At 46.0% G+C, this 13,971-nt stretch overlaps 1 protein-coding gene across 4 annotated transcripts in view; it reads left to right on the top strand.

Moving 5' to 3' along the window:
• Positions 1-13,971, top strand: part of mei4 (meiosis-specific, MEI4 homolog (S. cerevisiae)) — a 52,437-nt gene that overhangs the window by 3,391 nt on the left and 35,075 nt on the right. For 2 of the 4 annotated variants that reach the window (XM_008397015.2, XM_008397013.2), the window contains exons 1-2: positions 2,725-4,320; positions 12,401-12,524. The gene's annotated coding sequence lies outside the window, so the exon portion shown is untranslated. Of the gene's footprint in view, positions 1-2,724; positions 4,321-12,400; positions 12,525-13,971 lie in introns of those variants that run through there. The other 2 variants (XM_017302151.1, XM_017302150.1) reach the window with 2 other exon arrangements.

Here is a 13,971-nt window from a genome sequence, read left to right as displayed (position 1 = left end):
CCTGGTTCTACACCACCTGGTTCTGCACCAGCTGGTTCTACACCACCTAGTTCTACACCACCTGGTTCTACACCACCTGGTTCTACACCACCTGGTTCTACACCCCCTGGTTCTACACCACCTGGTTCTACACCCCCTGGTTCTACACCAGCTGGTAGTTTATAAATCACTGAACAGATTAAAGATCTGCTGCTGGATCAACCTGCTGGTTCTGGTTCTGCTCTGCATCAGAACCAGAACCAGACATGGAGAAGCTGGATTCAGCTTCTATTCACTACAGATCTGGAACAAACTTCCAGAAAACTGAAACCAGCCGAAACCCTGAGCTCCTTTAAATCCGGGTCGAATCCAGGTGGAACCCGACTCCGACCCGTTTCCTGCTGGAGAACCAGAACTCCACCCTCAGAAGGAACCCCGACCCGACCCGCTGGGCTCGATGGTACCGGCCGCCGCTGCTCTCTGGGCTTTCAGGCTTGCAGCCCGATGGTTTCTGGATTCCAGAATCTGTTGAATTCTCCAGAACCTGATCACCGACCCGACTCTAGGCTCCGTCACACTGACCGGGTCAGAACTTCCTTCTGCTGGAATCAGTGATGTTTGGCGTTTGTTTCCTGAAGTGACCACCATCATCTGGGCCGTGCTGGAGGTTCTGCAGGTCCATGTTTCTCTAATGGAGCCTCATGTCAGCAGAGCAGCAGCTGCTGCTGGTTCTGTCTGCTGACTAATTATGTTTATAATATTTAACGGTCAGGAATCCTATTATGCTTTGGGCGCCTGGCGGCGCTGCGCAGGGATTGGCTGCTCAGAACAATCTCCAGAGGGCAAAGGTCAGCTGAGCTGTTATTACAGCAGCAGATCCTCCTCATGTCTCCAGTCTGTCAGTCACTGCAGCTCCTGCGTCATTCAGATCCATCGTCTGTTTTCAGTCTGATGCAGAGCAGTGGGTCGGATCCGACAGCAGTGACATCGTCATCCACCACTCCAGAACCGTTTCACGGATCGATACCAGAACTATTTGTTGTTTAAAGGTCAGCAGCAGCTGCAGTCCTTCATCAGGAACGTGATCGAAAAGCCGAACCTGACTAGTCTGACTGGTGATCAGACTGAACCCAGTGGATCCACAGAGAGCTACCACTCCCTCAGAGCATGACCACTCCCAACTCCATGACCACCAGGTGCAAAGGTTGAAGGTCAGAGGTCAGCGTTAGCCCTGGACACTGACCTCCACCCGGCTTCCTCTGTCCATCACCAGCCAGGTTTCCTAGAGCGCAGTCATGAATCCTGACCAGTAACCCCGCCCATCTGGTGTATAGCCCCGCCCATCTGGTTTGTAACCCCGCCCACCTGGTGTATAGCCCCGCCCATCTGACGTTTTGTCCCGCCTCCAAAATGGTTCTCAGCCCATGTTGTGGGATTAAAACTCTGATTGAACATTTTACTGTTGGTAATGGAGAAGCTTCTGCAGGAAGCAGGAAGCAGGAAGCTGGCCATATAAGGAATTGGACTGTGACATCACACTACAATATAGTCAGAACAGCTGCTTCTGTCCTGGATGTCTGTGTTGTTCCTGTATCTTCCAGACTGGAGCCTTGGTGGTTCCTGACCAGGACAGTCAGTGTCAGCTGGTTGGAGCCTTGCTGCAGCTGCTGCAGCTTCATCACTCATCGGATCAATGTGGAACCAGTCCAGCCTGCTGAGTCGTCCATCACCGGCTCAGCTGGACGCAGCTCGTCTTCATGACTTGGCCGGCCTCCCGCCGAGTCCTGCCTCTGATCTCCACGTCTGAGGCGTTTAGCTCCTCGCCGTTTATGAGAGCAGAGGAATATTTGCAGCGGTGGGTCAGCGGGTCGCTCCATGAGCTGAGAGTTGATTTCTGACCTGCTCAGACACAAAACAAACTCATTTCTGTCATGAGAAAAGATGGAGAGAGAAACTGCTGGCATATTGGCTTCTCTCCCAGCCATCACTCCCGAATCGGGCATTTTTACAGAGAGCAATTTCCTCTGCTGTTTGAGACGCAGATATCTGCCGTGATCCAGCAGCAGCTTCAAGCTCTCAGCTCAGGATGAAGAGCTGCTGCGGTGCAGCTGCGCCGCCTCTTATCAGCCTCCCGCTGCGCGATCGCAGCGCCTCGTCTGCTGGACTGTAAATGTCAAGATATTGAGGAAGCTCTGGGAAAACGCCTGGAAAGGAAACTTTATCTGGGACGCAGTTATTTGATGTCCTGAACCGGCGTCCATGTTGAGCTGAGGACAGATAAAGACACCAAACATGGACGCCAGCGAAACACGCCAGGTTCTCATGAGCTCATATTCCAATCAGCCGACATTTATTATACAAGAGACAGGAAGCAGAGACGGGAAACAGAGACAGGAAACAGGAAGCAGAGACAGGAAGCAGGAAACAGAGACAGGAAACAGGAAGCAGAGACGGGAAACNAAACAGAGACAGGAAACAGGAAGCAGAGACAGGAAGCAGGAAACAGAGACAGGAAACAGGAAGCAGAGACGGGAAACAGAGACAGGAAACAGGAAACAGAGACAGGAAACAGGAAGCAGAAACAGGAAGCGGGAAACAGAGACAGGTTCCTGTTTAAACTTTACCTTTAATAACAAAGTTACCTAATTTTTAAAGTGCAATAATACTTTTAGAACAAATTTATATCAGTGATGATTTCTTGATGTCAAGTTATGACAAAGACATTTTGAATAAAGTCAACTTTGTATTAAAAGTGTCATAATTTACAGAATGACGCTTTATGACGAGTCATAAATATTCATGAAGGCTTATTCATGTTAATTACAGGTGTTATGACACGTTTATGACTGTCTTATTCACCCCTTCCAATAAATGTTGCCCTGCTCTCTCTCTCTTTCCTACAGCAGATTTCTGCAGGAATTGGATTGACATGAAGGCCCCGCCCACTTTACCATGACCACGCCCACCGCATGGTAACCCCGCCCACTTTTGAGGCAACTGCACTCTTCTCAATGCCAAGACAACCAGGGCTGCAGTGCAAACGGGCCTTTACTGGTTCCTGTCCCTCTTCCTCATCATCCTCTTCCTCCTCAGCTGACTCTCCTTGTCTGCTATGAAACACCAACATTAACAAGCTTGATAAAATTTAACAAAGAATTCATGAAAATCAACTTAAGGAAATTGCTAAACACTCATTAATTGAATTATGGACTTAAAATCTGCATGCTAAGAAGAATCTAAACACCCTGAAGTTTTTCTGTTGGCTCTGGAGAAACGTGGATTTTTCTGGTCCTGAACTGAAGTTGGATGATGGAGTCATGTGGCAGAGCTGCTGGGGTCGTCAGACCGACCCGGCATCGCTGTGAATCTGGGTAGTGATGCTGTGGGCTGTGCTGCCGGGTCGCTCTCTGATCTGAGCTCATTCTCTGGCTGAACGTTTCCAACATGGCCGATAGTTTTAATCCTCTTTCCTCTGATGACGGGTCAACATTTGGTTGCCTCGGGTCGGTCGCCGCAGCAACATCAAATATCCTTGATTTATTGACACCAAGCTGGTTCTGTTGGTTCTGCAGAACCAGGAACCCACCGCTTGTTGTCCCAGCAGGATTTCTGCTGTTGCCCGGGTTACAGAGACGACCTGGACTGAAGCTGATGGATGCTGAGAGCTGAGTTCGGGTCAGAACCATCAGAAGGTTCTTCCCACTGGTGTTGGATCTGAGTCTAGTCCTGGTCTCATCGTTGGAGTGCAGCTGGTCAGAGCAACATGCAGCGGCTGCATGGCGGCATCAGATGGAGCTCAGCATGATGCTGCCACCACCAGTACAGCTGGTGGGTCTTTCTGAGCCTGTAGTTAGTTTTCTGTTGTTTGGGTTTCCTCCGGTGCTGAAGCTTCTTTCCAGCTGCAGCTCCGTCGCTGTCCTGGACTTCAGCCTCCAACTGGCTGAGACGGCGGATGAAGGACGTTTCCTCCTCTCACGATTTCTGTTCTTTCCTCCTCAATATTTTTCACAGTAAATAAAAATGTCTGTAATAAATCAGATTCACTGTTTAATAAACTGCACATTAATTTAAGGATCTAAATTCCCTGTTTTGTATTTTCAGGGTTTCTCTGATGCAATCTGGGCTGATTTCCTGTTCAACATTCAGCAGAACCGTCAGAATGTGGTGAAAACGGCTGTAGTGATCAGAACCGACACGTTCAGACAAAACTGAAATGTTAGAGATTTATTGTTCATCTGCAGCTGTGATCCACCCAGCAGGAAGCAGCAGAGGATCCTGACTGAGCTAAAATGGCTGCTTTCGTTCAGAGGCGGCCATGTTTGATGCTGGAGGGGAAATAAGGTGACGGCTCTCAGATTAACATCATTTTCTCAAATGCAGTAAAAATTCACCATAAAAAAGCAAATTGTGAAAATGTCAAAGATAAATTTGACTGAACAGAAAAGCCATGAAATGTTTTAAACACCAGATCTGTAGTTGATGATGATCTGTGGCCATCAGGTGGGTTTGTTCTGGCAGAAACCTGCAGGATTAAGTTCCTATAAATGAATCAAACCCACATATTTATTCCCTGTTCTTCTATAAAACTGATTTTATAAGAAATAAAACGCTTCATCCTCACCAAGTGACGCAGCGATAATAGAACCAGAACCTGATCTGTGTTCGGCTTTCTGCATTATTAAAAATATTAGCTTCTTCCAAACCGGTGGCAGGCATATTAGACCCATCCATCCATTTTCTAACAGCTGGTCCCTCAGTGGGTCAGGAGCTGCTGCTGCCTCTCCAGCCAACGTTCTGGGCGAGAGGCGGGGTCACCTGGACAGGTCACCTGGACAGGTCACCAGTCTGTCGCAGGGCAACACAGAGACACACTCACACCTAGGGGTAATTCAGAGAGACCAATCAACCTGACAGTCATGTTTCTGGACTGTGGGAGGAAACCGGAGAAAACCCACCATCCACAGGGAGAACATGGAGACTCCATGCAGAAAGACCGGGAATTGAACCCAGAACCTTCTTGCTGCAAGGCAGCAGCTCTACCAACTGCACCACTGTGCAGCCCCATTTTATACCTACCTACACTAAATTATTTATTAATTACTTCCTCATTTCAGCTATATTTTTCTTTAATTCACGGACACGGACCTCGAGGTTTTAAGCTGTAATTAAATCTTTACTGAAGAAACTTTCTCAGTCAGATGATTTTATAAATTTCAGACTTTTATCTGATCTTCCTTCCTAAAATCTTGTGAAAATAGTAAATAGAGTCAATCAAGTGTGAGCATTTAAATAGTAACCACCTGTTTGAAGACTTTCAATCAGCTCTGCTGAAAGTCACTGATGATTTTCTCCAATCCTCAGTCGGACTTGTGTCTGTTCTGATTCTGTTTGGTCTCGGTTCTGGTTCTGATCCAGTTTATCACAACATTCTGTTAGAACTACAACAACACCAAGATGGTTTCAATCAGATCCCAGTTTGTTCCTGTGAATAATTAATGTTCCTCACACTCCAGGGTCACTGGAGGAGTACCACAGGGCTCAGAGCTTGGACTAATTATATATATAAAAAAATAAAAATTCCCTTCTCACCCTCCGCGGGTGGTCTGTTTCATCCTCTGAGCTCTGTCCTCTACCAGAGGCCTGGGAGCTTCAGGTTCTCCTCCAGTATCTTGGCTGTGCCTAGAACTGCACATTTCTGGACTGAGATGTCTGATGTTGTTCCTGGGATCTGATTTAGCCACTGCTGCCCCGAGGGCCCCGATGACCACAGGCACCACTGTGGTCTTCACCTTCCAGGCCTTTTATTTATATTTATATTTATATATATATATAGCTGACTGTATAGCTCAATGGGTAAGTCACCAGTCCTCCACCCGGGTTCGAGGCTGGAACAAGACGGAAATGGACGAGAGGTGAAAACATGGATCTGTTGGAATGCTACTACTCAAGTAATCCTAGTCAGAGGGGCTACATGCAAAGACTGTGGGAGGAATGGTTAGCTCGACATTCCCAGTCAACACTAACTGCCAAACAACTAGTAGGCAGTTGTGTGACAGCAGTTGCCGTTTGCGGCAACTGCTGTCACAACTTGAGATTGACGAGGTACGACACAAGTGCTACGGCAAGGGGGAGGAGCCAGGATGCCAGGTCAGAGGGGAGTCAACTACAACTCCCCTCCCAGAGACTGGGTATGTAGCCCCAGTAATGAACCAACCATCAAAGCTGAATGAGGCAGCAACTGACCTTAGAGAGAGAATCATGGCCCGAATGAACACCAGACGACCCCGACGCCAATTACAACGGCTGAGTGAAGTACCATCAGAAAGTCTAATTGAAGATATGAATGCAGCATTGAGCTAATATACAACTCAGCATCAGTGATCCTTGAGATGCTTGGCTATAAGAGCAACCATGAGACCCAAAACCCACCATGGAAAAGACGGTTAGAGGCTAAGATCAAGATAACAAGGAGCTCCAAAGGGGTGCAATGAAAAGATCAGTACCTAAGAAGTACAGCCAGATGCCCATACCTGAAGCACTCGAAACTGCCAAACAAAGGCTCCAAGCCTTGGCCGGCCGCCTCAAGAGATACACGAGAGAGAATGAAGCCAGGAGGATTAACCGGCTCTTCGCCACCCAACCAGCTAAAGTGTACKCTCAATGGCAGGGTAATAACAACAGAGCAGACCCACCCAGGCTGGAGACTGAACAATACTGGAAAGGCATATGGGAAAGGGAGGCGTCCCACAACAGCAATGCACAGTGGCTAACCTCTCTACGAGAGGACCACAGCAACCTCCCTGGTTGGTTAACTGGTTGTTAAATGGTTAACTGAAGGGCGCACAATCCTGATACAGAAGGAACCCTCGAAGGGTTCAGTCCCATCCAACTATCGGCCAATAACCTGTCTCTCTACAACATGGAAGCTCATGTCAGGCATCATAGCRGCTAAGATAAGYGGGCACATGGATAAATACATGAGCAAGGCACAGAAGGGCATAGGCATAAATAGCAGAGGAGCCAAACACCAACTCCTTGTAGACCACACAGTCGCCCGAGACTGCAAAACCCGACACACCAACCTGTGTACCGCTTGGATTGATTACAAGAAAGCCTATGACTCAATGCCACACACTTGGATCATTGAATGCTTAGAGATGTACAACATTAATAGGACTCTAAGAGCCTTCATTGCAAACTCGATGGGGCTGTGGAAAACCACCCTTGAAGCCAACTGCAAACCACTTGCACAAGTGTCCATCAAATGTGGCATATACCAAGGAGATGCTCTGTCCCCACTGCTGTTCTGCATAGGCCTGAACCCTCTCAGCCAAATCATCAACAAGACTGGCTACGGATACCGACTCAAGAATGGGGCCACGATCAGTCACCTCCTCTACATGGATGACATCAAGCTGTACGCCAAGAGCGAACGAGACATCGACTYACTGATCCACTGATCTACAGCACTGACATTGGGGTGTCATTCGGACTAGACAAGTGTGGTCGGATAGTTACAAAGAGAGGGAAGGTCGCCCACACAGAAGGGGTCTCACTTCCAGAAGGAACAATAGCAGACATAGGGCACAGCTACAAGTACCTGGGAATACCACAAGCAAATGGCAACCTCGATGAGGTCACAAGGAAAGGAGCCACAGCCAAATACCTCCAACGAATAAGGCAAGTCCTGAGAAGCCAGCTCAATGGCAAGAACAAGATCCGTGCAATAAACAGCTATGCCTTACCAGTAATCAGATACCCTGCAGGAATAATTAGCTGGCCAATGGAAGAGATGAAGGCCACGGATGTTAAGACTAGGAAGCTACTAACCATGCATGGAGGRTTCCACCCCAAATCCAGCACCCTGAGACTGTACACGAGCCGTAAGGAAGGAGGCAGAGGACTAGTGAGTGTGAGAGCCACTGACCAGGATGAAACATCCAAGATCCATAAATACATCAAGGACAAAGCCTCAACGGACGATGTGCTCAGCGAATGTCTCAGGCAATGGGGAACAGAAGACGAGGTGCTGGAAGTACCATCATGGGAGGACAAGCCCCTACATGGGATGTACCACCGACAAATAACTGAAGTGGCTGATGTCAGGAAAACCTACCAATGGTTGGAGAAAGCTGGTCTCAAGGACAGCACAGAGGCTCTCATCCTGGCCGCCCAGGAACAGGCCCTAAACACCAGAGAGGCTCAGATCTACCACACCAGACAAGACCCAAGGTGTAGGTTGTGCAAGGAGGCCCCTGAGACAGTCCAGCACATAATAGCAGGGTGCAAGATGCTGGCAGGGAAAGCGTACATGGAACGACATAACCAAGTGGCGGGCATAGTGTACAGGAACATCTGTGCAGAATATGGACTGGAAGCCCCGAGATCAAAGTGGGAAAAACCCCAAAAGTGGTGGAGAATGACCGAGCTAAGATCCTGTGGGACTTCCAGATCCAGACAGACAAGATGGTAATGGCGAACCAACCGGACATTGTGGTGGTGGATAAAGAACAGAGGAAAGCCGTTGTGGTGGATGTAGCAATACCAAGTGACTATAACATCAGGAAGAAGGAGAAATTGGAGAAGTACCAGGGCCTCAGGGAGGAACTGGAAAAGACCTGGAAGGTGAAGACCACAGTGGTGCCTGTGGTCATCGGGGCCCTCGGGGCAGACAGTCACCCCCAAACTGGAGCAGTGGCTCAAACAGATCCCAGGAACAACATCAGACATCTCAGTCCAGAAATGTGCAGTTCTAGGCACAGCCAAGATACTGGAGGAGAACCTGAAGCTCCCAGGCCTCTGGTAGAGGACCCGAGCTCAGAGGATGAAACAGACCACCAGCGGAGGGTGAGAAGGGAATTTTTATTTTTTTTATTTTATATATACATACAGGTCCTTCTAAAAAAATGTGTATATTGTGATAAAGTTCATTATTTTCCATAATGTAATAATAAAAATTAAACTGTCATATATTTTAGATTCATTGCACACCAACTGAAATATTTCAGGTCTTTTATTGTTTTAATAYTGATGATKTTGGCAAACAGCTCATGAAAACCCAAAATCCCGTCTCAAACAATGAGCATATCATGAAAAGGTTCTCTGAACGAGCCGTTAACCATCATCTGAATCAACAGTTACTCTAAACACCTGAAAAAGATTCCTGAGGCTTTTAAAAACTCCCAGCCCATCATGGGTCAGACTGCTGACCTGACTGCTGTCCAGAAGGCCATCATTGATGCCCTCAGTAAGGGTAAGACACAGAAAGACATTTCTGAACCAACAGGCTGTTCCCAGAGTGATGTTCCTTCTCAGTGGGAAGGAAAAAGTGGCAGAAAACGCTGCACAACGAGAAGAGGTGACCGGACCCTGAGGAAGATTGTGGAGAAGGTCCGATTCCAGACCTTGGGGGAAGCAGTGGACTGCAGGGCCGTGCAGAGGCCACTAAAAGGGCAGGTGCTTAAAAAAAAGGGCCCATCTAACCACATTATAGGACAAAATATTAACAAACAGCTTTCAGAGTTTAATAAACAATGATAATTATATTTTATTAGTAATTTCTTTCTGCAGATCTATTTGGTTATAGGAAAGTATTTCAATACTCAATTTAGCAGAATATGTAAATCAGAGCTAGAAAACCAGACATATTTAGTCTTTACATAATTACACTATTAAAATATAAACTAGGGCTCAATGCCACCGTTCAGTGACTGTAATCTATAACAGATCTGCCTGTTTGCTGAGTGGAGATGAAGACGGTCAGGACAGCAGAGCTGCAGCAAACTTTAACTGGACTGCAGGAATAAAACAAAAGAAAATATTGAATAGTTAATGTCACCATGAGAAAAGCTGCTGAGTTTTGCTTAAAAAAACTTTTTTCTCACATGACGTCGTGATCAGGGCCCAAAATCACAACTAAATATTTATGATGTGTGCAAATAAATGTTTATGTTTGGAAAATAACTTTTTAAGTTCATGAGACAAAAGTTAGTTATTTAATTTAGAAAAAAGTTATTTAAACAAAACATTTTGTTTTTGAAAAAGGAATCATTACAATTCCAAAAGTTTTGATTACAATTTTATTTTACTAACTGAGGTAAGTTTTTGTTTCCATTGAATAATTGGGAAACAAATTTAACTTCATACTCTGAGAACCAGAAACTAAAAGTCTGGTTGAGTTTTTTCCCTTCATTAATGATAAACTTTTATTACATTCATTATATCTATCATGGTGATTCAGGGTGAGTTATTGTTAATTCTAAATTAATATCCTTGTTGGACTTTTATTTAAGTGTTATTCTCCTTCAGGATACATTTACCTAACGCTGAATAAATGAAATGTACATTATGCAGCAAAGGAAGTTAGAAGATGGGACATATATCCATTATGGAGATGATCGGTTCTGGACGGGCGATGTGCCCTTATTGCATAAGCAACACTAAAGAATGACTGATATCATTATAGATACAGGGGAGAAGCTTTTTAGTAGCTTTGCTAGCAAAGTCGTTAGCTAGCAGCTAGCTAATAGCACAACAACAACAACCTAATGTCTGTATGATAATACACTGAATCGGTAGATAAGAACAGTTTCTCCTCACCTGGCTGTTTCCTCCCTCAGTAGTTCTTCAGAGAAAGGCAGACGCAGAGGCCTGTCAGTGTCTGTTGTATTTCATTACCTCTCTGCTTAAACCGCGACTCCGAGCTGAAGCAGAAACGATACTTCAACGTTTTCTGTCATCTGACAAGCAGCAAGTCTCCACTTTATTCACCAAAAACTGATCTGTAATCTGGAACGTTCGCTACGTTGAGCTCCAGTTAGCCGCCTCATCTCACTGTGTGAGAGGCAACTGGGTCATGGGCCAAAGGTCAAAGGTAACAAGGTGACCGGCTTTTTATGTTGTACAGAAGAAACCCCTAACAAAAAACTAATATTTTTAGTACATGTTATTATGTGTCAGAAGAGGCTTAGGAAATAATAATACCCCCCCCCCCCCCAAAAAACAAATTGACCAAAAGGACACTTGGGGGCAAGGAGCAAAAGGGGCAGGTGCTCAAGCCCCCCAGCCTCCCCCTCTGCACGTGCCTGGTGGACTGAGTCTGGAGTAGAAACATCCAGAGCCACCGTGCACAGGCGTGTGCAGGAAATGGGCTGCAGGTGCTGCATTCCCCAGGTCAAAGGTCAAGCCACTGTTGAACCAGAAACAGCAGCAGAAGCGCCTGACCTGGGCTACAGAGAAGCAGCACTGGACTGTTGCTCAGTGGTCCAAAGTACTTTTTTTGGATGAAAGCAAATTTTGCATGTCATTCGGAAATCAAGGTGCCAGAATCTGGAGGAAGACTGGAGAGAAGGAAATGCCAGAAGGCCAGAAGTCCAGTGTCCAGTACCCACAGTCAGTGATGGTCTGGGGAGCTGCTGGTGTTGGTCCACTGGGTTTTATCAAGGGCAGGTCAATGCAGCAGCTATCAGGAGGTTTTGGAGCACTTCATGCTTCCATCTGCTGAAAAGCTTTATGGAGATGAAGATTTCATTATTCAGCACAACCATCACAGTGCCAAAACCAGTGGTATACTCACCATGGTGCTACTGTTGGCCTGCCAACTCTCCTGACCTGAACCCCATAGAGAATCTGTGGSATATTGTGAAGTTGAGAGACCCAACAGTCTGGATGAGCTTCAGGCCATCGAAGCATCCTGGGCTCCATGACATCTCAGCAGAGCCACAGGCTGATGGCCTCCATGTCGTATTGAAGGCTGCAAAATGATTCCTGACCAAGTACTGAGTGCATAACTGAACATAATTATTTTAAGGGTGACTTTTTTGGTATTAAAACACTTTTCTTTTATTGGTCGGATGAAATATGCTAATTTTTTTAGATGGATTTTGGTTTTTCATGAGCTGTTTGAAAAATCATCAGTATTAAAACAATAAAAGACCTGAAATATTTCAGTTGGTGTGCAATGAATCTAAAATATATGAGTTTAATTTTTATCATTACATTATGGAAAATAATGAACTTTATCACAATATGCTAATTTTTTTTAGAAGGACCTGTATGTATATATAGTGTAGATAAAGCTGCTGATGATATGCAGCTTTATCTACACCTGACGAATCCGACCCACTGGGTCCATCACAGATTAAAACCTGGATGGTTTCAACTTTATTCTTATAATTCTGAAAAGACAGAAGTTTTTTTGGATCAGAACTTCTGAAAGAGAACCTGCTGAGCCATCACCACATCTGGATGCCATTAAATTACACTTCAATAATAAAGAACCTCTGTGATGTTTTCGACCAGGTTATGTCATTAAATCCCATAAAGAAGATTTTAGCATTTCCTTCTTTCATCTCAGGAATATTGCCACAATCATAAACATCCTGTCCAGGAGTGAAAACTGATCCTGCATTTGTTCCTTCAGGCTTCACTGCTGCAAGTCGTCACCATCAGGAAAAATCCAGAAAATAAAACCCTTCGTCCGAAACGCTGCTACGAGAGTCTGACGACTATTAAAAACAGAGATCAGGGAAGTCTGTCAACTCCAGGTAATCAATCAATCACTAAATTATTTCAATAATCAATTAATCCATGTCAGCCCTAAAAACACTTAATTCCTGTGTGACATAACAAAAACTGCAAAAGAGATCAGCCAGGATGTTGGGGTTCAGCTTCCCTGTGGAATCCAGATTACAATTCTAGATTCTCAGATATAACCATCCTGGTCTCCCATCAGAGGCCTGATGGGTCCAGACGTCCACCACAGAGCTGTGGAAGAAGCTCACACTGATGGGTCCCATCGGACCTATGAGCAGCAAGCAGAGGAAACAGCGCGATGCTCTGACACCAGGTTGGTTCTGAACTGGCTGAATGAAGTAAAGACAGCTGAAAGTCGATCTAGTGAGATCCTTCTGGATCCACCAAACCGGATTCCTGCATCGTTCTGCAAAACCAGAGAAACTCATCTAGAGCTGCATCCTCAGTCAAAAACGTCCAGTCCCTTCCCTTCTGGGGTCAAGGGTCAGGAGATGACCTTGAACCTGAGTGCTGGTGTTCTGGGATGGCCAAGACCGTTAGGACCCATCAGAGGCCCACAATGAGGAACCAGAACCGGTCCATGAATAACTCCAACATTATTTTCATCTATTTACTGACTTTAACTGGAATATGTTGTTTACTTTCAAATGTTCTGCCAGAAAATCAGTCGGCCCACTCAGGTTTAGTCATCTGGTCCAGACATGGCAGCTCCATGGGACTCATCGTATTCTACTGGCAGACAGAACCGGCCCAGCATCACCTTCTCTCCTCCAGTCCGATCCAAACGAATCTCAAAGGCTTTTCTGTTCCTGAACCAAAATCCCTGCAGTCACGACAAAGTGATGTCTCAGGTCCAAAACACCCAAAGCAGAGACGCGTTCTGCCCAGACTCTGAAACGTCTCAGAGTCTGTTAGTTCACCGATTCAGAGACTCCAGATAAACCAGCAGCCTGCTGGATGCTGCTACTGGCCGGTCCTGAAGCGGGGTTCTGTGGAGCAGCGTTCAGCTTTTCCGTCATCTGTGTTTTACCTGCACTATTTATATTATTGGTCCCATTAAAGTGAAGATCACCGAAGAACATTCACCTCAGAAACCAACAAAACCACCAACGATGCTGGAGCTTCATCTGCCAGTCGACCGGTTCACAAACCGTCCTGACTGAAGCTGCAGCACATTTACAACATCTAAAATCAGACAGGATCAATCATCCAATCATCAGCTGCCTCTGCTCTTCACCCTGCGTCCTGATAGGCTGAGCCACAAGCTGCCACAGCCAATCCCGTCGCATTGAGATGTTCTCCCCAACTGGTCCAGTTTCACTTCCTGATTTTTCTCTTTTTATGACGTAAAGAACTTTGAGCTGAAATGTTCAATACTAGTAAACCCGGATTGGGTCAGAACCTGAGAGCATCATCCATCCATCCATCATCCATCCATCCATCCATCCATCATCCATC

The sequence above is a fragment of the Poecilia reticulata genome, linkage group LG21 (genome assembly GCF_000633615.1).
Source record: "Poecilia reticulata strain Guanapo linkage group LG21, Guppy_female_1.0+MT, whole genome shotgun sequence".
Lineage (NCBI taxonomy): Eukaryota > Metazoa > Chordata > Actinopteri > Cyprinodontiformes > Poeciliidae > Poecilia > Poecilia reticulata.
This window is presented reverse-complemented; position numbering and strand designations above follow the sequence as displayed.